The sequence below is a fragment of the Canis lupus genome, chromosome 7, assembly GCF_011100685.1.
Source record: "Canis lupus familiaris isolate Mischka breed German Shepherd chromosome 7, alternate assembly UU_Cfam_GSD_1.0, whole genome shotgun sequence".
Taxonomy (NCBI): Eukaryota; Metazoa; Chordata; class Mammalia; order Carnivora; family Canidae; genus Canis; species Canis lupus.
The window spans coordinates 71,169,083-71,194,081 of NC_049228.1; the positions used below are offsets into that span (position 1 = coordinate 71,169,083).

A 24,999-nucleotide genomic window follows, 5' to 3' on the forward strand; every position below is an offset into this window, starting at 1 on the left:
CATTTTTTTGCAAGGCAGATCTATTGGCAACAAATTCTCTCAATTTTTGTATGTCTGAGAAAGTATTTCTCTCTTACTTATGAAGAATAATTTTACAGACTTCTAAGTTGGTGGACTTTTTCCTCTAAACACTGTAAATATTTCATTCCACTCTTTTATTATTTACATGGTTTTTGAGGAGAAGTTGAATGTAATTATCTTTGTCCCATTATAGGCAAGGTGATTTTTCTTCCCTCTATCTTCCTTCAGGGTTTTTCTTTTTTTTTTTTTTTTTCTTCTTTTTTCTCTTTTTTTTTTTATTGGAGTTCAATTTGCCAACATATAGAATAACACCCACTGCTCATCCCATAAAGTGCCTTCTTCAGTGCCTGTCACCCAGTCACTCCATCCCTCTGCCCACTTCCCTTTCCACCACCCCTTGTTCATTTCCCAGAGTTAGGAGTCTCTCAGGTTCTGTCACCCTCACTGATATTTCCCACTCATTTTCTCTCCTTTCCCCCTTTATTCCCTTTCACTATGTTTTATATTCCCCAAATGAATGAGACCATATAATGTTTGTCCTTCTCTGATTGACTTACTTCACTCAGCATAATACCCTCAAGTTCCATCTATGTTGAAGCAAATGGTGGGTATTTGTCGTTTCTATGGCTGAGTAATATTCCATTGTGTACATAAACCACATCTTCTTTATCCATCATCTTTCGATGGACACCGAGGCTCCTTCCACAGTTTGGCTATTGTGGACATTGCTGCTAGAAACATCGGGGTGCAGGTGTCCCGGCATTTCACTGCATCAGTATCTTTGGGGTAAGTCCTCAGAAGTGCAATTGCTCAGTCGTAGGGCAGGTCTATTTCTAACTCTTTGAGGAACCTCCACACAGTTTTCCAGAGTAGCTGTACCAGTTCACATTCCCACCAACAGTGCAAGAGGGTCCCCTTTCTCAACATCCTCTCCAACATTTGTTTCTTCCTGTCTTGTTAATTTTCCCCATTCTCACTGGTGAGAGGTGGTATCTCATTGTGGTTTTGATTTGTATTTCCCTGATGGCAAGTGATAGGGAGCATTTTCTCATGTGCTTCTTGGCCATGTCTATGTCTTTCTCTGTGAGATTTCTGTTCATGTCTTTTGCCCATTTCATGATTGGATTGTTTCTTTCTTTGGTGTTGAGTTTAATAAGTTCTTTATAGATCTTGGATACTAGCCCTTTATCTGATACATCATTTGCAAATATCTTCTCTGATTCTGTAGGTTGTCTTTTAGTTTTGTTGACTTTTGCTGTGGAGAAGTTTTTTATCTTGATTAAGTCCCAAGAATTCATTTTTACTTTTGTTTCCCTTGCCTTCATGGATGTATCTTGCAAGAAGTTGCTGTGGCCAACTTCAAAAAGGGTGTTGCCTGTGTTCTCCTCTAGGATTTTGATGGATTTTGTCTCACATTTAAATCTTTCATCCATTTTGAGTTTATCTTTGTGTCTGGTGTGAGAGAATGGTCTAGTTTCATTCTTCTGCATGTGGATGTCCAATTTTCCCAGCACCATTTATTGAAAAGACTGTCCTGTTCCCAGTGGATAGTCTTTCCTGCTTTGTCGAATATTAGTTGACCATAGAGTTGAGGGCCCACTTCTGGGTTCTCTATTCTGTTCCATTGATCTATGTGTCTGTTTTTGTGCCAGTACCACACTGTCTAGAGGATCATAGCTTTGTAGTACAACCTGAAATCTGGCATTCTGATGCCCCAGCTCCGGTTTTCTTTTTCAATATTCCCCTGGCTTCAGAGTCTTTTCTGATTCCACCAAATCTTAAGATTATTTGTTCCAATTCTCTGAAGAAAGTCCATGATATTTTTATAGGGATTGCATTGAATGTGTAAATTGCCCTGGGTAATATTGACATTTTCACGATATTAATTCTTCCAACCCATGAGCATGGAATGTTTTTCCATCTCTTTGTGTCTTCCTCAATTTCTTTCAGAAGTGTTCTTTAGTTTTTAAGGTATAGATCCTTTACCTCTTTGGTTAGGTTTATTCCTAGGTATCTTAGTTTTGGGGTGCAACTGGAAATGAGATTGATTCCTTAATTTATCTTTCTCCAGTCTCATTGTTAGTCTATAGAAATGCCACTGATTTCTGGGCATTGATTTTGTATCCTGCCATACTGCCGAATTGCTGTATGAGTTCTAGCAATCTTGGGGTGGAGGCTTTTGGGTTTTCCCTGTACAGTATCATGTCATCTGTGAAGAGGGAGAGTTTGACTTCTTCTTTGCCAATTTGAATGACTTTTATTTCTTTTTGTTGCCTTATTGCTGAGGCTAGGACTTCTAGTACTATGTTGAATAGCAGTGGTGAGAGTGGACATCCCTGTCGTGTTCCTGGTCTTAGGGGAAAGGCTCTCAGTGTTTCCCCATTGAAAATGATATTTGCTGTGGGCTTTTCATAAATGGTTTTTAAGATGCTGAAGAATGTTCCCTCTATCCCTACTCTCTGAAGAGTTTTGATCAGGAATGGATGCTGTATTTTGTCAAATGCTTTCTCTGCATCTATTGAGAGGATCATATGGTTCTTGTTTTTTTCTTGTTGATATGATCTATCGCATTGATTGCTTTATGAGTGTTGAACCAGCCTTGCATCTGGGGATAAATCCCACTTGGTCATGGTGAATAATCTTAGTGTACTGTTGGATCTTATTGGCTAGTATCTTGGTGAGAATTTTTGCATCCATTTTCATCAGGGATATTGGTCTACAATTCTCCTTTTTGGTAGGGTCTTTGTCTGGTTTTGGAATTAAGGTGATGCTGGCCTCATAGAACAAGTTTGGAAGTACTCCATCCCTTTCTATCTATCGGAATAGCTTTAGTAGAATAGGTATTGTTTCTTCTTTAAATGTTTGATAGAATTCCCCTGGGAAGCCATCTGGCCCTGGACTTTTGTGTCTTGGGAGGTTTTTGGTGACTGCTTTAATTTCCTCCCTGGTTATTGGCCTGTTCAGGTTTTCTATTTCTTCCTGTTCCAGTTTTGGAAATTTGTGATTTTCCAGAAATGCGTCCATTTCTTCTAGATTGCCTGATTTGTTGGCGTATAGCTGCTCATAATATGTTTTTAAAATAGTTTGTATTTCCTTGGTATTGGTGGTGATCTCTCCTTTTTCATTCATGATTTTATTAATTAGAGTTTTTTCTCTTTTCTTTTTAATAAGGCTGGCTAACGGTTTCTCTATCTTATTCTTTCAAATAACCAACTCCTGGTTTTGTTGACCTGTTCTACAGTTCTTCTGGTCTCTATTTCATTGAGTTCTGCTTGAATCTTTATTAACTTCTTCTGCTGGGTGTAGGGTTTATTTGCTGTTCTTTCTCTAATTCCTTTAGGTGCAAGGTTAGCTTTTGTATTTGAGTTTTTTCCAATTTTTTGAGGGATGCATGTGAGGGATGCATCCTTTTTTGAGGATGATACATTGTGATGTATTTCCTTCGCAGGAATGCTTTTGCTGTATCCCAAAGATTTTGAATGGTTGTATCTTCATTCTCATTAGTTTCCATGACTCTTTTTAATTCTTTTCTAATTTCCTGGTTGACCTTTTCATCTTTTAGCAAGATGGTCTTTAACCTCCACGTGTTTGAATTTCTTCCAAGTTTCTTCTTGTGATTGAGTTCTAGTTTCAAAGCATTATGGTCTGAAAATATGCAGGGGACAATCCCAATCTTTTGGTATCGGTTAAGACCTGATTTGTGACCCAGTATGTGGTCTATTCTGGAGAAAGTTCCATGTGCACTTGAGAAGAGTCTGTATTTAGTTGCGTTTGGATGTAAAGTTCTGTAAATATCTGTGAAATCCATCTGGTCCAGTGTATCATTTAAAGCTCTTGTTTCTTTGAAGATGTTGTGCTTAGAATATCTGTCATCTGTAGAAAGTGCTGTGTTAAAGTCTCCCAGTATACGTGTATTATTATCTAAGTATGTCTTTACTTTGGTTATTAATTGATTGATTGATATACTTGGCAGCTCCCACATTAGGGGCATAAATATTCATGATTGTTAGGTCCTCTTGTGGTATAGACTCTTTAAGTATGATATAGTATCCCTCTTCATCTCTTACTACAGTCTTTGAGATAAACTTTAATTTATCTGATATGAGGATGGCTACCCCTGCTTTCTTGTGAGGACCATTTGAATGGTAATGGGTTCTCTAACCTTTCATTTTCAGGCTGTAGGTGTCCTTAGGTCTAAAATGAGTGTCTTGTAGGCAGCAAATAGATGGGTCTTGCTTTTTTATCCAGTCTGAAATCCTGCGTCTTTGATGGGATCATTAAGCCCTTTCACGTTCAGAGTTGCTATTGGAAGATATGAATTTAGTGGCATCATTCCTATTCAGTCCCTGTTTTTGTCGGTTATTTCTTTGGACTTCCTCTTTCTGTTACAGAGTCCCCCTTAATATTGCTTGCAGAGCTGGTTTGGTGGTCACATATTCTTTCAGTTACTGCCTATCTTGGAAGCTCTTTATCTCTCCTTCTATTCTGATGAGAGCCTTGCTGGATAGAGTATTCTTGGCTGCATGTTCCTCTCATTTAGGACCCTGAATATATCCTACCAGCCCTTTCTGGCCTGCCAGGTCTCTGTGGAGAGGTCTGCTGTTAATCTAATATTTCTCCCCATATAATTTAGGGATCTCTTGTCTCTTGCTGCTTTAAGGATACTCTCTTTATCTTTGGAATTTGCAAGTTTCACTATAGATGTCGAGGTGTTGAATGGTTTTTATTGATTTTAGGAAGGGATCTCTCTATCTCCTGGATCTGAATGCCTGTTTCCCTTCCCAGGTTAGGGAAGTTCTCAGCTATGATTTGTTCAAATACACTTTCTGGATCTCTGTCCCTTTTGGCGCCCTCTAGAACCCCAATTAAATGTAGATTTTTTCCTTCTGAGGCTGTCATTTATTTCCCTGAACCTTTCCTCATGGTCTTTTAATTGTTTTTCTCTTTTTTCCTCAGCTTCCTTCCTTGTCATCAATTTGTCTTCTAAGTCACTCACTTGTTCTTCTACCTCATTAACCCTCATTGTTAGGACCTCCAGTTTGGATTGCATCTCAATTGATTTTTAATTTCGGCCTGATTAGATCTAAATTCTGCAGTCATGAAGTCTCTTGAATCCTTTACGCTTTTTTCCAGAGCCACCAGTAGCTTTATAATTGTGCTTCTGAATTGGCTTTCTAACATCAAATTGTAATCCAAATTCTGTAACTCCGTGGCAGAAAGTACTGTTTCTGATTCTTTCTTTTGTGGTGAGTTCTTTCTAATCATTTTGCTCAGTGCAGAGTGGCTAAAAACAAGTTGTACTGGAAAAAGGAAAAAAAAATAGAAAAAGAAAATACAAACAAAAACAAAAAACTAGGAGGAGTATCCTCTGGTTCTATATTCGTAAATCCCTCAACTTCCCCTGGACCTTTCCAGTGCTGCTTGATCAAGATCTTGCTCTTCCCCTGTCCTTCCAGCTGGTCTTCCGGGGGAGGGATCTGTTGTGCTGATTCTTGGTGTGTGCACCTGGGGGAGCTGCCCCGCCCCTCCTGCCAGTGCATGGCTCAGTGGGAGCTGTTTACCCCATGAGGCCTCTGTCCCCTGGGGTCTCGCTCTGTCCCCAGCACAGGGGGACACCAGGAAGAACAACCCCCCCACTGGTGGCGGCCAGCTCTCTGGCCCTGGAGGCAGTCAGCTCCCTCAGTAACTACCACAGCTCTCAGTCTGCTGTGGCCTAGACACTCCCACCGCAGCGGGTGCTGACCTGCACAACTCTGGGCCACCCAGTGGCAGGAGCATCCTCGCTGTTCTGTGCCCTCCCCGCTTCTGCCTGTCCCAAGGGGAGTGCAGGATCCTGGGCTGTGTCCCCTGGCGCCCTGGGCTCCGGGGCCTGCGCGGCTGGAATCTCGCTCCCAGGGCGCACAGCCCCCTCTGCCCAGAGCCACTGCCTGAGCTGCTCCTGAGGCCCCGCTGGGCATATGCTCCAGCCTTTTACCGGGTGGGCTGGTGGTGTGTGGCATGCTCTCTCCCAGGGAGCACTTCCTCTGTTAGTGACCCCGGGAACCTGGAGGCTCCACTGCTCCTCCTGGGATCCTGGCCAAGTTCCCTGAGAGCGCCTTTCCCTCCAGGAAGAATCCAGTGCAGATTTTAAAAGTTCCTGCTTTTCCGCGGCGGGGCTTTCCTTTCCCAGAGGCTTTCGCTGCCCACCTTAGCCCAGGTCCTCCCGGGGCTCCTCCCCCACTGGATGCTTGCTTGCTTGCTTATTTATTTACTTATTTATTTATTTCCATCTTCCTACCTTGATAGAAGCGCAAACTTCTCACCGTAGCATTCCAGCTGTTCTCTCTAAATCTCAGGCCGAATTCGTAGTTATCTAAGTATGTTGGTGTGGACAGGTGACTTGGGGACCCTACTCTTCCGCCATCCTGCCCTGCCTCTCTCAAGATTTTTCTATTTGCTGTTCTATAGTTTGAAAATGATTTGCCAAAGTTACAGTTTGGTTTGTTTGTTTTATCCTCCTTGGTGTTTTCTGTGCTGCTCAGATCTGTGGTTTGGTATCTGACATTTATTTATTCATGGAAAGTCTCAGTACTCTCAAAAATTTCTTCTATTCTTTTCTCTTTTATCTCCTTCTAGTATTCCCATTATGTGTATGCCATTTGTTGTAGTTGTTCCAGAGTTCTTGAATATTTTGTTATGTCTACTTCCCTCTTTGCTTTTTGGTTTTCAAGTATTCTATTGATCTATCCCTCAGGTCAATTTTTTTTTTTCATTAGCCATGCCCAGCCTATCAAATCTGCCCATTAAAAGTATGCTTCATTTCTGTATTTTTAATTTCCAGCAATTTTTTTTTTTTTTTGGTTCTTAGGATTTCCATCTATCTATATTGTCCATGTGTTCCTGCATGCTATTTTCACCAATAGGGTTCTTAGCATGTAAAATCACAGTTTTTCCAGTTCTTGGTCTGACAATTCCACCAACACTGCCATGCCTGATTCTAATGTTTGTTCCATGTCTTCACATTGTTTTGTCAATTTTTTCCTGATAGCCACAGTTAATGTACTGAGTGAAAGGAACTGCTGTAATTTAGTCCTGTGGCAGTGAGGTGCAGGGAGGGCAGAAATGTTCTACAGTCCTGTGATTAGGTTTCAGTCTTTTAGTGAGCTGGTGATCTCTGGACTGGGAACTTCACAAATATTTCTTCATTGTTGGGTTTTTTTTTCTCCCCTCTTAGGTGGGACAAGATGGCTGTAGTGGGGTATTTACCTTTCCAGGTCTGTCAGGTTCTCATAGAAACCTAGCAGGTGAGGTCTGGTTAACCAGTTTCTCCCATGGTAAGTCTTTGTTAATAGGAACAGAGTGCTCTGGCATAGTTCAGAATAGTTCCTTTTCCTCTTCCCCTGCTATAACCATAAGGGGACTGTACTATGATATTTACTGTGCAAAATTAATGGAATTCCTGAAGCCAAATCTCACAATCTTGTGGGGCCCCCTCTGACTGAGTTCCACTGGAATATTTAACTCTGGTAGTTGTTCACACTGAGGCTCCAGGAATTCATCAGTATGGTTTAGGTTTTCCTATTCTGGCACTGGGTATCACAGATGTTCTGCTCGTGAGTCTCTGCTTTGGTAAGTGGCAATGACCTGTAGTCACCTGTCTTTACAATTTGGAGGTCAATGGTTTGTGCAATGTATTCCCTTCTCTTATGACTCCAACAAGAGTTGTTGATTTTTCAGTTTGTTCAGGTTTTTACTTATTGTTAGAGTGAGGTAGAAACTTCTAATCTCCTTGCATTTGGAACCAGAAACTAGGAGTCCTTGCTTATTGTATTTAAATTTGTACAACTATGTGTGGCACCTTTTTTTTTTTTTTTAACACAACAGTAGAGTAAAAAGAAGCATTTCAGCCCTTTAATTCTGCTATGTAATTAATGTGACAAGAGTGTCTAAGCTCATGGTACAAAAAAGGCCTGACCCAATGTCACAAAATAAAATCACTGTTTTTTAATATGTTTTTCTGTTATAAAATTATTTCTTGCCTGTAACATTCTATGTTCTTGTCAATTCCATTCTTGCATGTAGTGAAACAGTTAAATTTATAAGAATTTCAACTCTTTTTTTTTTTTTTTTTTTTTGAAACAGAAAAGAGAGTTCATTTTGGTATTTTAGATCTTATATTCTTCGGAATTACTTAAGTCCAAAAACTAGAAATGCTAAATGAGAATGCTAGCAAGCCACTTAAAGTATATCAGATATAATGTCTATTTTTACTATTTGCCAGGCATTGTGTTATCCTTTATGGACATGATCTCTTTTTATCTTTATTCCAACAATTGGAGGTACGTGCCATCAAACCGATTAAGAATAGAAAACCAAAACACAGATAGGTTGAATAACTTAACTAAAGTCATAGAGGAAGATAGATCTGGGGCCAGTTATTTTAGTACAGTTATGATCAATTTGAAAGCTCATAATCTCAACAAATAATTACAGTAGGGATTATTATGATTTCTTCATTTTATGAAGAAGGAAAATAAGATCTCAAGATATTTAATGATTAAACCTAACCATGCAGGGCCATGGAGCACAGTTGTTCAGGTTGTGTATTATACAAATGTAGGAGTATCACTTAAACCATGCTGCTAGAACTTAACTCATTCAATCTTTTTTTTTTTTTTGCCATGATAGCCATGCAAATATTTGCAGATTCCTATCATGTGCTCCTTAAAACTCTATATAACTGCTTTTTATTTATTTAATTTTATTTTTTCTGCTTTTTATTTTTATTCATGTGGTCAGATTTAATTTTTGATCTAATTCTCATTTCCAATAGTTAGATTTGTTTGTCACAGCCTGCACTGTGTCCTGGGATCCTTGAGGTATTAGCTGAGTTTTTAAAAAGCTTTCATATGGTAAAAGTAACCTTTGGTTGTAACAAAGACATAGAACCAAGTATCTACCAAGCCAGTTCCAAAAAGAACACGTCCCTATAAAGTCACCAATAATCCTGGTTCACCTGGAAGAGAGATTCCTAGCACACAAGCTTTTGGTTTTAAAATTGGGACAGTCTTGAGCAAACTAAGAGGAATTGTCAGTCCCTATTTCTAATACCTTACAATTTCCTGTCTGCAGTGATTTCACTTATATGTGGAATTTAAGAAACAAATGAACATAGAAAAAAAAAATAGGAAAACCAAGAAACAGACTGTTAACTATAGAGAAGAGACTGATGGTCACCACAAGGCAAGTCGGTGAGGGATGGGTTAAATAGGTGATGGGGATTAAGGGGTGCACTTGTGATGAGCACCAGATGTTGTATAGAAGTACTGAATCACTAAATTGTATATCTAAAACTAGTATTACACTGCATGTTGATTAACTGGAATTTATATAAAGACTTAAAAGAAAATTCCCCTTTGCAATCTCTTTGTAGTCATCCCGTTTCACCAAATGTCAACCCTTGGCAATCACCTATCTATTTGCTTCCATGTCTATAGTTTTGCTTTTTCAAGAATGTCATTTTAATGTTTTCATGTAATGTATCCTTTCAGAGTCTGGCACTGTTACCTCAGTTCTTTGATGGACTTATGAATATTCATTAATTTATAGTTTCTCTAGATTTTCTTTTATTGTAAGGTGGAAGTGCTGCTTTTTTCTTTTTCCAGTTTTCCACGATTCTAAGACAAAATCATTCATCTACTTTTTGAATGAAAGGGAAAAAAATAACAGAATCCAAATAGTGGTCTAAATTTATGAATTGCTTACATATGATAAGCAAAAATGAAACATGATATTTTGATAGTTTTATTCAAAAAGTTATGCCAGAAAAGGAGTAGGTCAAAACAAAGGGAGGAAGCAAAAATACTCAAAATTGTGTAGAACACAAAATGCAAGCCTCAGTGCTAGTTAGACTGTAGGAAGATAATGGTTCCCTTTTGAGTGTCTAGGGAAAAAAAAATACCTTTAAGCAGTTCTCTGCTAGCTGTTATTATACTCTGGTATCACCAATTAAAGACCAATGTTTCATGGCAAACAGTGATTGGTATCATAATTCTCTTTCCATGGTGCTATAAGGAATACACAGTTGGCAATCACTGTTTCCTAATAGACTCATCTCCTCACAACAATAATAAAATTATTACTCAGCAACCTTACAAATGATTACAAATTACAGCAATAACCAAAAGGTATTCAACCTCACTTTTACACAATATTAATATTAATCAAAGAAATCAGTAATGAGCAAATGAGGCATTTCTTCTTACAAATAGAATTGTATAGTTCTATTTAACCCCACTCCCCCCTCCCTGTAAATTATTTTCAGGTTTGATAATGTAAAAGTAAATTATGATCCTCTTCAAAACACTGGCACTCGCTACATAGCACACTTCCTAGATTCACATTTTAAGTCTCCTTTATTGAACACAAGAGTAATAATTTTATGTCAATATTTAAAGAGAGAAATTTTATTCTGGATAGCTGATGAGAAAGCAGCAAAAGGGAAAAGGCAAATATTGTATCGTGTAGTTCTTCAAATAATTTTCAGAAATCAAAACTGGCAAAAAAAATTTTATTCACTTCAGTAATATCATCAGAGACATAACAAAGCCTAAGGTCATACTGGTAAAAGCAAGAAAGGACCATCCCCTTTTTTTCTTCTAACACATGATCTAAGATATAAGTAAGAGAGAAACATAAAAACAGAAGCACACACACAAATTCATTGGCTAAAATTAGATGTACAGTGAGAACGACTTTGGGGAGCAAGATAAAATACCAGTTGCCAAAACTGGCACAAAGTCGATGCCAATTCCAAACAATTTGGTCACAGATCCTGAAACTATTTCCAAAAAAGGGTTTCAAAGTTAAGTCAGGCATTTTGAATAGAATGGTACATGTTAAAAATAGAAAAGTAGAAGAAATTGCTAACCTGGCAAAGTCTGAAATAGCTAGTAAAAATACACAAGTGTACTTGATAAAACATTGATAATGCCTATTCAATGCACCCTTCAAAATCCATCTCAAAGAGCCTGTACTAGTATACCTATGAGAGGCTAACTGTTCTTAAGGATTTCAAAGCTACCCTGTGAAGCAAAGGATACTTGTTTCCATTCCAACTTCAATTTTCCCTTTGAGAGTTAAAAATAGATCTGCCCTATGACCCAGCAATTGCACTGCTCGGGATTTACCCCAAAGATATAGATGCAATGAAACGCCGGGACACCTGCACCCCGATGTTTCTAGCAGCAATGTCCACAATAGCCAAACTGTGGAAGGAGCCTCGGTGTCCATCGAAAGATGAATGGATAAAGAAGATGTGGTCTCTGTATACAATGGAATATTACTCAGCCATTAGAAATGACAAATACCCACCATTTGCTTCAACGTGGATAGAACTGGAGGATATTATGCTGAGTGAAATAAATCAATCGGAGAAGGACAAACATTATATGGTCTCATTCATTTGGGGAATATAAAAAATAGTGACAGGGAATAAAGGGGAAAGGAGAAAAAATGAGTGGGAAATATCAGAAAGGGAGATAGAACATGAGAGACTCCTAACTCTGGGAAACGAACTAGGGGTGGTGGAAGGGGTGGTGGAAGGGGAGGTGGGCGGGGGGTGGGGGTGACTTGGTGATGGGCACTGAGGGAGGCACTTGATGGGATGAGCAGTGGGTGTTATTCTATATGTTGGCAAATTGAACACCAATAAAAAATAAATTTACAAAAAAAAATTTCCCTTTGCTTCTTGGTAACATAACCCCAAATTTTAGCTGGGCACATTGCCTCCTGGAACCAGAGACTACATTCCCTACCCTACCTCACAGCAATATATGGCCAAGTGACCAAATCGTGGCCAATAAGGTGTAAGCAGACATGAGACTCACAGGCTCCTTTAAAAGGGAGACAGACAGCCTTTCTCTCTTTTGTCCTTTTTGTTGCTGAGAGAAAAGAAATGAGGAATGGAACTCCAGAAGTTTTCTTGGACTGTGAGTTAACCTTGATAATAGAAGAGACCTGCTGAAGAGAGAACAGAAAGGTACATGAAAAATGGGACCTAAATCACTGGTGGAACAGAAAAGCCACCATAATAGTCCTGGGTAATGTATCTCTAGACTGTTTTTATGTGAAAGAGCAATAAAATATCTTTGAAACAACAATGTAATCTTGTTTTTGTTGTTGTGTAAAGTCAAACCTAATCCTAACAAATATGTTGTATTTGTTTTAGACTATGGCATATTACCATGTGACTGTGTGTGTGTGTGTGTGTGTGTGTGTGTGTGTGTGTGTGTGTGGTTGGTTGGTTGGTAAAAACCTATCTAGAGTCTATAGACTTTCAGAATCATGAATGAATTATTTTTTAAAAGTAGCATATCTATGAATTCATATTCTCTGTGATGGTGAGTTCTATGTGTCAACTTGACCAGGCTATAATTCGAGTTGGTTCATCAGTCATTTAAGTGTTGCTGTAAGGTATTTTGAAGATGTAACTGAAGTGTAGTATCAGTTGACTTTAAATATGGAAGGTTATTTCAGATAATCTGAGTAGGTCTGATTCAATCACCTGAAAAGGTTTAAGGGAGAGTCAGGCTTTCTGATGAAGGAAAAACTCCACCTGTGTAGTTTCTGCTTCTGCCTGTGAATTCCAGCCTGCCTTTCCTCATACCTTAATACCCTGTCATACAGACTTCTCTCATGCTTACCCAGACTCCCAAATCACATAAGCCAACTCCTTACAATAAGTCCAATATATTTCTGCTACTGGTTCTAATTTTCTGGTTCTATCTTGACCAATACAGCCTGAGATTTAAAAAATAAATAAATATAGAGCAAAAGAACCACTGTGACAAAAAAGGAAAAACTTACATGAAGACATTTACAATTTTTAATCACATGTAAGTTTTAATTAGAGAATTTTGTTTCTTCATTTCTTCCTCCAGGCATTAGAAAATTTGCCATCTTAAGCAAAATTACTCTGCTTTTAAAAAAAAATTCTCTAAATACTCTCTCTCAGATTATTTTATCTAATAACATTTCATCGGATGAATTTTTTTCCACATTTCCCTATTAAGAGCACAGCCAATAGAGACATTGTACTTTGTCTTAGGAAAGAGCATTTGTGATAAACTATAGACACTGGCTTTGATTCAGCTACTCCATTAGTTTAATCCAGTTTTCCATTTCTCTTTTAAGATAGAGTCTATAAATGGTTTCCAGTATTCACAAATTGGCTTGTGGATGGTTAATTTTCATCACTTCCTGACCTCTGTCCAGAAATAATGTTAGGGTTTCTGCTTATGTTCTTTGTTCTAATAGATAAGAGAATAGGATGTATATTTTGAATGTTAACAATTGAGACTGCATTTTTGTATATACTAATTATCTCTCAGATCAGCCATGGGAGATCACCTCTCACAATATTCTGCTGGATCCAGAATCACTGTGGTCTTTTTAAGTATTTTAAAGATGGCAGTTAGTAATGTTGAGACAATTTGACTTTATAGGCACAGCACTTCCCCTGATCTGTTTGTTTGTTTTAAGACAAAATGATAGAAATATTAGCGTGTTTTATATGAAAAAAAAGTAAAGATTTCATAGTTGTTATGGGCTGAATGTTTGTGTCCTCCAGAACTCATATGTTGCAGTCTAATCCTCAGTGTGATGGTATTTGGAGGTGGGGTCTTCGGGAGGTAATTCAGTCATGAGGGGAGAGTCCTCATGAACAGGGTTAGTGTTCTAGCTTATACACTCTCTCCACCATGTGAAAAGTATAGCAAAACATTGGCAGTGCCCCACTTGGAAGAAGGCCCCTATCAGCACCTGACCATGCTGGCACCTTGACCTCAGACTTCTGGCCTCCAGAACTGTGAGACATAAATGTTTGATGTTTATAAGCCACGCAGTCTATGGTATGTTGTTATAGCAGCAGCCTGAATTGACTAAAGCAATAGTCAAGTAATTTGGGGAACAATGAGTTAAGCAAAGTTAAAAGACGTCTCTACTATAGGATTTCTGAGAGCCATTGACATGCAATTGTGCATCTTAAATTCTCAAATTACCCAGAAGCGGAGTCAGCATACAGCATTTCCTATTCTACAGAAACCAGATTTGAGCCAACTGCCCCAGATAATCTATTTGATGGATTATTGCCAAGTGGAATAGTCTGAGAGCTCCCACTAATATCTGAAATAGAGACACATTATCTTGTCATAGAGTAACTCCAGGTAACATAATGTAAGATACTATCTATTCATCTATTTAACATTGATTTTGTGCTATACGGTATATAATTTAGAATTTGATACTGAAAATCCCAGAACCATCACAGGCCATACGTAATTTTTGCCTTATTTACAAAATGAGGTTAAGGTTTAAGATATTTTGTGACTACTTATTCATAGTTTCACTCCTGCTTCCAAACTCCACTGAATATTTTATTTCACTCCCCTCCAATACCTACTATATACAGGAATCGTCATCAATTTTTCACTACCTCCTCCTTGCAAAAGTATTCATGAAATCTTGCAAATGGGCAGGAACCTTACATGCTTTAAAATAACAATTTTCTAGTCTAGTCTGTGGGAGGCTAAAATTCATATAAAATTTGTTTTTGACTTTTAAAATATGATGTTTTTGCACAGCTCCTAAGAAAGCTGGGATCTTGGCCAATTTTCCCTTAGTAGGCCTTGGAAAATCTGCCTATTTAAAAAAAATGTGGAAGGGTATTATTTGCTCATAGAACTGGATATAGTCTTAGCTCATTTACATGGACAATGATAAATTGCCAAAATTTAGCACAACTGTAGCACTTGTGTACCTAGTACACATTCCATTTCTTTTCTGTGTTCTATTTTGTTTTCTTAGGCAGCATCTTTAGTATATATCCCTACTTGCTCTGATGCTAAAAGAAACATACACGTTGAACATTATTGGTGCACAGACCTTCAGCATACTAGGACTAGAACAGACACTGTCAAGGTCTATATGGTGTTATCACTTTTTCATTGTTGACGTCTAACATAAATGCTGTGGGGAAGGTGAAAAGATGTCTAGTTATAGTGAAAAAGGCTTATACTGATTCAGAAAATATTAAGGCAGAACTCAATAATATATTTTGAACTCTTCCTATGAAAATGTGTCCCTTTTCCCCTTTAGCCTTTTCTAAGGTTTTAATATTTGTCAACTTATTTAAAAAATACAAACTTTGGGATGCCTGGGTGGCTCAGGGGTTGAGTCTGCCTTCAGCTCAGGTCATCATCCCAGAGTCCTGGAATAGAGTCCCACATTGGGCTCCCTGCAGGGAACCTGCTTCTCCCTCTGCCTATGTCACTGCCTCTCTCTCTGTTTCTCATGAATAAATAAAATCTTTAAAAAATACAAACTTTAATTTCTCCAATATTCTAAAGCTAAAATAAATGTGATATGAATCATGCAGATTAACAATTAATTCTACAAAAATATTAAATTTGTTTTAAAATTGTAAGTTGATCCTCTTGATGAAGGAGCAGGGCTAGCTGAGGACAAAGCACAGCTGATATCCCACAAACAACCCCCACCCAGGATCGAATATGTGTGACATTTTTAGGAAGTTTCCAATTGTCTTAATGTTAATACTTTGCTAGAGGAAAAAGCAATCTTTGACAATGGCAAGGCCTTCAATATCTTGTAGGTCCTCCTTAGCATATGAAAATCCTTTTGGAATCTTCTTTTTGCTTACCTCTCCAAACCCCAGGGTGTATATAATCAGCCACTCCTCGCAGGCCTGGGGCAGCAGCTCTTCCTGCCCACCAGTCCTGTCCTCATTCTTTAATAAAACCACCATTTTGCACCAAAGATGTCTTAAGAATTCTTTCTTGGTCGTTGGCTCCAGACCTTACCCCACCAAATCTCACCTATATTCCAAAACGTCATCACTCTTACTTGGACAAGTTTTGTTTCCTTTTTTAGGCAATGCCACTTTTAAAAATGATATAACCAATTTGTAAAAGTCTTACACTTTCTACTTTTTAAAATATATGTTTCTGAGGAGAGAATAACAAAAATAAATATATCATATCTAAAATACAGAAGAAAAAGCTTTTAAAAAAAAAAAAAGTCATTGGTGAGACGCCTGGGTGGCTCAGCAGTTAAGGATCTGCCTTCTGCTCAGGGTGTGATCCTGGAGTCCTGGGACTGAGTCCCATATCGGGCTCCCTGCAGGGAGCCTGCTTCTCCCTCTGCCTCAGTCTTTGCATCTCTCTTTCTGTGTCTTTCATGAATAAATAAAATTTAATAAAAATCATTGGTTATCCTATATCCACCCAGAAATAAAAAAAGCATTTGGTCCTTCCCTCCCTTCTTACAGAAGACATCAAATCTTTATAAGTTCAGACATTCTATGTCTATAAGTTTATGTGTAAACCATGTAATGCTGTGACACAGTTTATCCCAGGAGCACTGCGAGAAAAGAACTGAGTATATGAAAACAATGGAAGATATAAATAAGCCTAAGTGGTTTACAGTAAGTCTTCAATAATATGTTAGAAATTCACTTTTCCCCTCTCATTTATCACAATTGCTTCTGAATCTTTCTCCTTCACCAACCACAGAAAAACAACCCAAATCTTTCCCCAGGCTGCGTTCTCCACCTTCCCATTTTCCAGCACATTGTTGAAAGGATCTAAGAAGAGGGGAAGGTAGTAATAGACTTCAATTTATTTGAGAAGATAGACAAGAGAAATGCCTTGGAAAATCTGAATTATTGTTATTTTCAACATGCTCTTGTCTAGTGCACATGTTCTTATATAATTATGAAGCCTTTGGGAATTGTTTCTAACATTAGCCTCATCTGTTTGTCAATCTGGGGGGTTTACTCTTTATCTTATTAATCTTTATATGCACCTAAATTTTTAATTAGTTATGTGCATTACAAAAATAATTTTCCCCAAGTTTATAATTCACATTTGTGAATTGCATACACATTTCCATCACCTGTTTGTCTACCTGGGTCTTAGTTATTTATGTATTTATTTTTAATGTGCTGTCAGTTATATAAATTATAGTTTGCTCAGCTCTATTTTCAAGTCATTTATGAGAATTTGTCCATGCAGAAGTATAAATTTTCATGTATTTAATTCTATTGTTCTTTTCTTCTTTGTTAATTGCTTTGGGGTATAGGTCCACAACTCACCTTTACAACAACATTTTGATGTGTGCTTCGCCTAGTACTTTTAAGGCATTTAAAATAATTTGGAACTATTTATTTACTTAGGGTTTATTTTGGTGTAGTGTGAACTAGAGACCCTAACTTTATTGTCTCATATTTGGTGTATTTCATCATTAATATAAGATAAATTCAGAAGCTTTACTTTAGTTGCTAGGGACTTAAAAAAGTCTTAAGTACCTCTGCTTAAGTGCTGGAACACATTTATTCATAAGTCAGTTTGGGGTGAGGCCCTAATGTTATTAGGGAAAAATAATTTTTTGACTTCAACTCCATTATCTGTTTGTTGTGGTTTTTTGCCCTCTTGCCCTTTTTTGAGCCTGTTATTCTAATTTATATTAAAAATGGAAAGGTTTAAGTAATCTTAGAAAAGGGAATAATGTCGACATCATAGGTATTCAAATATATTCTCCAAGACTACCAACAACTTGTTCTCACTTCTCCTAGGATGAGAAACTGCTTTGGATTTGTTGGCATCCAGGACAAAGAAGGCACTGTTCTAGAGGAGAGAGTCTCATGGGTTGATATTATTAGAGTTCTTTTGAGGCAGGTTCTCTTTTTCCTTTCCTATCCATTTGTTTGAGATGTTTGCCTGGCCTAGAGCAATCCTTAACATTGCAAGCTGACTTGCTGTCACTCATTGTTTTCTGTCTTCCCTGGCACTATTTGGTGTATGATCAATCAAGGTCTGGGTTTTACCTTAGGAAATAAGGAGATTAGTTAGTTTGCTAGTCTAGTCGACAATATCCTAGGTCAGTTAACTCGAGTTAGATTAGTTCAATTTTTTGTGAGTTCCTGTGTCATCATTTTGTTAGGTAACTCCCTTGATAACCTCTCAGAAAAAAAGAGCCTGTGTCTGATTTATTTGCTTCTAGGTTTGTAGTCCCAGTACCATTTAACACAAATGCAAATTTGCCATTAGTTTTCAGAAGCATTATATATAAGGACTTTTAATGTGAAAGAGCTTCATTCATTTGAATACAAATTGTATGAAGGCTAATATGGGTGGAATTGAGAGAATCATGGAAGAATTTGATGAAAATAAGGCATAAGGGGCCCTGTGGGCCCAGCTTGAGCAGGATTTCCCAATAATACCTTGTGAAATACTGGCAATTTTCTCGTAAGAGTAATTGGGATGGCTTGTAAGAGTTTTAAATAAGGGAGTAAAATTATAATAATCTCTTAAAATTCCTGATGAAAAAAAACTATTCTTGGTTTTTCCTTGCTTGACAACTAGCTTCTAATTGTTTAACAATTCGGGATCCCTGGGTGGCGCAGCAGTTTGGCACCTGCCTTTGGCCCAGGGCGCGATCCTGGAGACCCTGGATCGAATCCCACATCAGGCTCCCGGTGCATGGAGCCTGCTTCTCCCTCTGCCTGTGTCTCTGCCCCTCTCTCTCTCTCTCTCTCTCTCTATCATAAATAAATAAAAATTAAAAAAAAAGAAAAAAAAATAATTGTTTAACAATTCTATCGTTGAATTAGAAGATTTATTAAGACCTCTATCATTTTTTTATTTTGCTTATTGATCAAAGACTTAAAATGGTATGTTATAATATTATTACTGTTGGTTTTCTCATTTTTTTTACTCATGCTGATGTAATTTATTCAGCACATAAAAGTTCCATGAAAAATATGTCTTTATGGTAAAGGGGAATCCTTATTAAAATGCCAAATGCACACAAATCATGGAAAAATGAATGTTTACCAATAATTAAATTAACCTTTGCAAGGTGTGTGAAATACTTTTTTCTGAATCCAGAATATAAAAAGCAAAATTTGAAAGTCAACACAAAAAATACGTTAGAATTGGAAGAAGGTAAAAGAAAACCACTAAAATTTTGTCATCACTTTAGCAGCATACCTAGCTCTCCAACTCATTGTCATTCACTGTTAGCTGGTCCCCTAGGGACCAATAAAAGATGTTCTGGTTGGGAAACTATAACTACTAGTGCAGAAAAGAATTGTGTTTGGTTTATTTTATCATGTCATGGAGCCTTAAGGAAGGCAATAAAAATCTCAGATGCTCTCCAGAAAAGGAGAAGCTTACCACATGGAAACAAATGCTCTGAAAAGCCTTTAGCCTTTGAAGAAAAGAGCTCAACTCCTTATTGGTGAAGGAAAAGAGAAGCTGTATATCCATGGAAAATGTAGTATCAGACAGAATTAAAAGAACTCTATGGGAGATACAAAGACAAATAACCTGGATAAAAAATGGACAAAGGATCTGAATAGACATTTTTCCAAAGAATATATACACATTGCCAACAAGCACATGGAAAGATGCTCAATATTATCAGTCATTGGGGAAATGCAAATCAAAACCATGATGACATACCACTTCATACCACACTAAGATATATAGAATTAAACGGTCAGATAATAGCAAGTGTTAGCAAAAATGTGGAGAAATTGGACCCCTCACACTGTTGTAAAATAGTAAAGTTGCTTGAGGAAGTGGTCTGTTGTTCCTCAAAGCATAAAACATATCTCTTAAGATCCAGAAATTCTACTTATGTATACTCTCAAGAGAAATGAAAATATATGTCCACACAAAAACTTGAACATGGATATTCATGAAAGAACTATTCATGATAGGCAAAAAGGGGAAACAACTCGTGTCCATCAGCTGATCAATGGATAAACAAAATGTGATATATCCATATGTCAGATTTTTTTTTTCATAAAACGTACAAGGATCTGATAAATACTATGACAGGGATGAATCTTGAAAACAATCTTGAAACCATGCCAAGTAAAAGAAACCAGCCACAAACCCATTCCCATTAACTGCCCTGAATAGGGAAATCTATACAGATAAAACGTAGATAAGTTGTATAAAGTTAGAGAAGACAAGGCTTTAGGTGGGGGGGACCGACAGTCATGAAGTTGGTCTCAAACTGACTGGTGATGATTGCACATATCCAGAAATATACTAAATATACTAAAAATCACTGAAGCTTAAAATGGGTGAGTTGTATGGGTATGTGAATTATTTCTAAATAATGTGGGTTATTTTAAAAACAAGAACTCAAGAAATTGTGCCATTTGCCCTACCTGTAACCTGTGATTTTATTCGATAGATTTTAATATGGATCCAAAAACCAAAACACAATAGTGCAGAATCATATTCCAATCATATTTCATATTATTGTGACACCTTAAAGAAGTAAGTACTCTGAGGTATTGCAAATTTGCTGTTCAAAATTTGCTCCCTTTGACACAACATTAAAAACCTTCCCAGAGGTCAGATAGTATGTGGGTTACACTAGCATTTGAAAACTATTCCCTCTCTTGTATGCTATTTGGCAGAAAACATAAATCTTATTGGGGGCACATAATAAACCACTTACTTTTACAAATTATGATTCTACAAAATATCCATGAGGTTGAATTCCAGGTTTAAAAATAAGGTGATAAACAATACTTGTATTAATTACAATTCCAGAGCAACTATCTTATTCTTACCTAGGTTTTATGTGGCTAGTAACATGATACTAGTATAAACTGAGCACTGGAATCACAATTATATACACAGAGTTTTCTGTGACTTCCTCAGTTTTAAATCACCAGTTTCAGTGTTTCTACATATTCATACCTATTAGGCAGCATATCCAAATTTATCACTTGACAATATAATCATTCTGTTTTCATAGACTTATTGGGTGATGGACTTCAGAAATTCTCCCTGTCACTAAAATATATGTGATATATATATATATATATATATATATATATTATATATGTAATTACATTATATATATGTAATTTTAAATATATATGAAATAATTGAGGGAGATTAATAAATTAATTCAAATCAATTATTTCATTTTAGAATTTTCTTTGAGAAGGTGAAATCAAGTATAGAGGCCATAATGTGCCACAATGACATCAAAATGCCATTTGCTAGGCTAGCACTATAAAACAGAAATATTACTGTGCAAGACAAAATAAACCTTTCTCTAAAGGGGAATTCTACCAGCTGGTTTTCTGGAATTGTCCCTCTAAGTATTCCCTTTGACTCAGGGTGATGGTAGAAAGCATGTGTTTTTAGATGCCTGCTTAAGTGCTATTATTCTCTACATTCCACAAAACCTAGTTATTTTAGACCTTGGCAACCAACTCTTTCCCAGAAGTCTCTATTTCTTAATTTTTTTTTCCCCAGGAGATAACTGCTCCCACCCCATCAAGAGAGATTTACTAAGTCAGCGCAATATGCATTTGATTATTCAACTCATGTTTGCTAGATTGAACAACCAATTGCCTTTGAACTCCTTAGCTATTCTCATCTAAATAACTAGATATATAAAACTACTATCAAAAACTTAAAAGTACTAGTTTATAATGAGCCAGGTCCTTCCAGGACTAAAACTATGAACAGGCTTGGTTAGGTACTTTTAGAAGCTATATTAACTCTTTAAAACCACAAGGGATCTATTTAGTAAATTGTTAGTTCTGTGCTAATTTGCATGGCCGACTTGCTCTAATTTTTAGTTGGGATGGGAACTTGGTAGGACACAGTGAATGAGCTGTTATTTTGAATGACTATATATGAATGAGCCAAATTATAACCGAACATTAGAACTTGGTAAGTTTACAAAGTATTTTCAATAGTTGGCATAAAGGCTGAGTACTGTAACAAAGATGCTTTGAAAAATAGTGGTTTAAAGAAACTTAATATAAACATTTCTTTGTCACATAATATTCTACAGGTTAAAGGAGAATATGATAGTTACCCAAATCAGTGGCAAATTGCTGATGTAATGGTGTTGAGAACAATTCTGCTTCTTGAGATCACGTAGGGACTAAGAATCTTTCTATCCTGCTGCGTTACGTCTTTGTTCTGTGTCCAAGCTCTATGCAGCAGTATATTTTTTCTCACACTTTTAGGCAGGATGGAAGGGAAGATTTAGAGCAGTGACATTTCTTTTAAGGAAGTGGTACTCATCATTTCCACTCATATTCCATTAGTAAAAACAGTCACATGGTCATTGTAGGCTGCAAAAAAAGTTGGGTAGCCACGTGCCTTGCTAAAACACAGTGAGCTTCTGTGGCCAAAGGGGAGGATGCAGGATGGTTCTGCAGATGGAACGTAGATTTGAAACAGTGGTAATGATGTGGTTCATTTGAGCCTCATGGTGAGCTAGCTGTTGAATGCTTACTGTTTTCTTACCTTTTTACAGAGGATGAAATTAAACCTTGGGAGATGAAAATAAATTTAAATTTGTATCTATTATAACTGAAGCCAACAGATAATTTCTAAAGGAGATAAGTAAAGAATAAATATTAGAAGAATGCCAGAAGAAATGATTCAAATAGTTCAAAGTGAATGCCTCCAGGGAATAGGGCTTGAGATTTGTGGAGGATGAAAAGAGATTTGGTTTTCCTTGTAAATGTTTTGGTTTAATCTGATTTGCTAAAATATATGCATATATTGCTTTGATAAGAGTTGAAAATACAAAGAACAAATTTTCAAAAGATATATCCATTAAGTAAAATCACCAGCCATAATTGTAGCAGATTGCCTCTAGTTATCTCTAATGGCCCCTGATAATAGCAATGCTCTCTCTAAATGTTCTCTAGGAAATGTTAAATTCTAAGTCATGATATTCTTTTGAAAATAGATATGTCAAAAAAATTCATCTCATCGTACTGAAGTCAGTCCTTACCACCTCCACATCATAAATTCACCACAGATTTGGGTAGTTAGAAAAAAACACAGCTGTTATGCTTCATTTGGCTGAACATTTTCTAACACCTCCAATCTCAATGAGTAATGACCTTTACCCAGTTCTATTTAACTCTGGACAAATTGAAAATTTTTGTCATGGACACAGTCGTCACATGAATGGAAATTTATTAAATATATAAACCAAATTAGAGTTTGTGGACTAACTGTGGGATACATTGGGTTTGCTATGGCTTATACCTGTCTCCTGGGAACCTGGGTATTGGGGACAGTGTTATCATGAAGAATTTGGTTTTATAGAGTGCATACACATACACTTAATTGTTATTTTGCCATGCCCTGGATGGAGAGGTAAAAATGACTTTCAACAATTACACATTTAGAAGATGCAATTCTTTTTTTTTTTAAGATTTTATTTATTCATAGAGACACAGAGAGAGAGAGAGAGGCAGAGACACAGGCAGAGGGAGAAGCAGGCTCCATGCAGGGAGCCCAAAGTGGGACTCCATCCCGGGTCTCCGGGATCATGCCCTGGACTGAAGGCGGTGCTAAACTGCTGAGCCACCCGGGCTGCCCAGAAGATGCAATTCTTAAATTAATGACTGCCAACCACCAGTAAGGTAGGTCATGGAAGTAATGTTAGTATGTTGGAGGTCTCTCCATATAGAAATATGAAGAAGAAAGGCACTTCCCTTCTAAGATTATAGTTAAACCAGGCTTTCTCACACTATTTTATGCCATTAATTTCTATAATTGTACTGGGGGACTTTATTTTTTATTACTAATATATTTTTAAAGATTTTATTTATTTATTTGAGAGGGAGAGAGAGAGAGAGAGAGAGAGAGAGAGAGAGCACGAGAGCATGAGCAGAGGGAGGGGTAGAGGGAGAAGCTAACTCCCTGCTGAGTGAGGAGCCTGATATGCGGCTCAATCCCAGGACCCCGAGATCATGACCTGAGCCAAAGGCAGACGTTTAACTGACTGAGCCGCCCAGGCACCCCTGTTACTGTCTAATCCTATTGTTTATTTCAGATTGTAATTCTGAATTGTCAACTTTGTTCTATCCATCTGCCACTTAATGTACCAGCTTTGTGTAAATTAGGTTATTGATAAGTATTTCTATATTTATTAAAGTCATTGGCTTTTCTTTTCAACAGAATGATACAAGATCCTAAAATAGGCCATTAGAGACTTCTGATGAGTGTGAAATTATGCCAGGGAAGCTGTTGTACCTGCTGGTCCCACAGCTACATGTCTTTGTGTTATTGTACATGGTGCCCTAAAGCAGAAGCCACGTATTATCATTTGAGATGGCAAAAAAGAAACAAATGCTACATCCCTGCATTATCACTTCTTGTTCTTATCTGTAGATCAATCTACTTGACTTTACTTCAATTGGTAGACTGCTTCCAGTGTAGCGATATCCTCTTAAGGTGTAGGACTTTTCAGGAAACAAAATCAAGTTGAATACTCTTGATTTTCCTATTACAAATAATTCCCTGTAACCATGGCAGTCTGATCCCTTTAAGAAAAAAGTTTGCATTTAACACTTTATAGTTGCTGGCTATATTACACTTGTAGAGCTAATTCAGTCTTTCTATTCCCTCTCTTTTTTACAGATTTGTCAGGGAAGCAAGATTACCATGTGATTCACTCAAGGATCATTGCCCTTCACACATCTCAGAAGTGAGATTGTGCCATTATAGCTGTGTCATCTACAACTTTCATATTTTTGTTACTGAAAAAAATAGCCAAACCTTTTGTTTTTGAAAAACAAACAAAATTGTATTGTTACTGAATTTTCTATTTATAACATCAGAAAATTGTTTAGCACTTAAAAATGTTACATTTCAGTAAAATTGATCTATATGTCAGGATTTCTTAATTCTACTTTTACAAAAATTATTCAGATTCCTATTTTTATTCAAAGTTAATTCACATGTTTATTACAGATCTCAATTTTATATTATGCCTTTAAAACTCATAAGACCCACTGACTCATTTTTCTTTTTTGAGTTACAAAAGGAAATTATAAGTTCTTTCAAAAATAGCCTGTTCTTCCCATGATCTATTCTTTTGACATTTAAAAGAGTTCTTACACCTATG

The 24,999-nt window shown here is 37.1% G+C and overlaps 1 long non-coding RNA gene across 1 annotated transcript in view; it reads left to right on the forward strand.

Annotated features, from left to right (window-relative positions):
- The window catches only part of LOC111096915, a 149,582-nt gene extending 124,877 nt beyond the window's left edge, over nucleotides 1–24,705 (forward strand). Inside the window, exon 4 of the long non-coding RNA XR_005361722.1 lies at nucleotides 24,513–24,705. This is a non-coding gene — a long non-coding RNA (uncharacterized LOC111096915). The remainder of the gene's footprint in view (nucleotides 1–24,512) is intronic.
- Nucleotides 24,706–24,999: the final 294 nt, after the last annotated feature.